Source organism: Rhinoderma darwinii, unplaced genomic scaffold (genome assembly GCF_050947455.1).
Source record: "Rhinoderma darwinii isolate aRhiDar2 unplaced genomic scaffold, aRhiDar2.hap1 Scaffold_4006, whole genome shotgun sequence".
Taxonomy (NCBI): Eukaryota; Metazoa; Chordata; class Amphibia; order Anura; family Rhinodermatidae; genus Rhinoderma; species Rhinoderma darwinii.
In genome coordinates this window covers 3,581-4,528 of record NW_027463603.1, presented here as the reverse complement: position 1 = coordinate 4,528, position 948 = coordinate 3,581, and the positions used below count along the sequence as shown (strand labels likewise).

Here is a 948-nt window from a genome sequence, read left to right as displayed (position 1 = left end):
AACAGACTGTCGTACCGCTCGGTACTTTATGGACTATTTCCTGGGAATACCACGGATGGAGCAATCCAGGAAGCCTGGCGCCTTATGAACTGTTTTAAGGACGCTATATGGTTCGCCAGGAATCGTCTGATTTTGCGGAGAGAGAGTGTGTCCGTCCAGGACTGCCGCAGGCTGATCCACAGCCTGCTCAGAGACTATTCCACCTGGGACAGCCCGGACGTCGATGAGGAAGAGGACTGATACTCCCCTTCCCCCCACTCTCCCTTCTTGTGTGTTGTCTTTCAATAAAGCTTCGGGCCTGTGATTTCCCGCTTCCCTATCCCCTCCTACCCACTCCCCTATCCCATCACTTGTCTGTAATGCTTTGTTGTTTGGCTTTAGTGAATGCAAGAATGTTAGTGTAGCATGTGGTGTAATGTATAGCATAGGCTAGCCTGTACTGTGTATTATACTGTCATGTTATGTTTGACGACTGTTATTATTTATTATTTGCTGCTTCATGGCTCGCGCTGCGTCGCAGTAATGTTTGTATGATGACGATTGATTGTCAATAAAGCATTTTTCAATCAAAAAATCTGTTCTTATCAGTTTAATATCTGATACGTCCCCTATCTGGGGACCATATATTAAATGGATTTTTAGAACAGGGAGATGGAAATAGAGCTTGCTCTGTCCACTCCACGCATTGACCTGGTATTGCAGTATTTCCAGGACCGGTGCACCCTTCCCTTATGTGTTGACTAAAATCAGATTCCAAAAGTGTTTTTTCTCTTTGCCATTGTTTCTGTCTTTCTGAAGGGATCTCCCCTTTTAATCCCATTATTTCAACACCTGTTGGACAATGCATTTGTACAGTCATGTGTGATAATGAGCTCATTTATTAAATGCAATTAATGAATACATTGCCACCTCTTGTTGTGTGTGTGTGTGTGTGTGTCTTCTGTGTTT

At 43.9% G+C, this 948-nt stretch overlaps 1 pseudogene; it reads left to right on the top strand.

Annotated features, from left to right (window-relative positions):
- The first annotated feature begins 552 nt into the window (after nucleotides 1–552).
- LOC142708530 (U2 spliceosomal RNA) lies at nucleotides 553–727 on the top strand (annotated as a pseudogene).
- The last annotated feature ends 221 nt before the right edge of the window (nucleotides 728–948 follow it).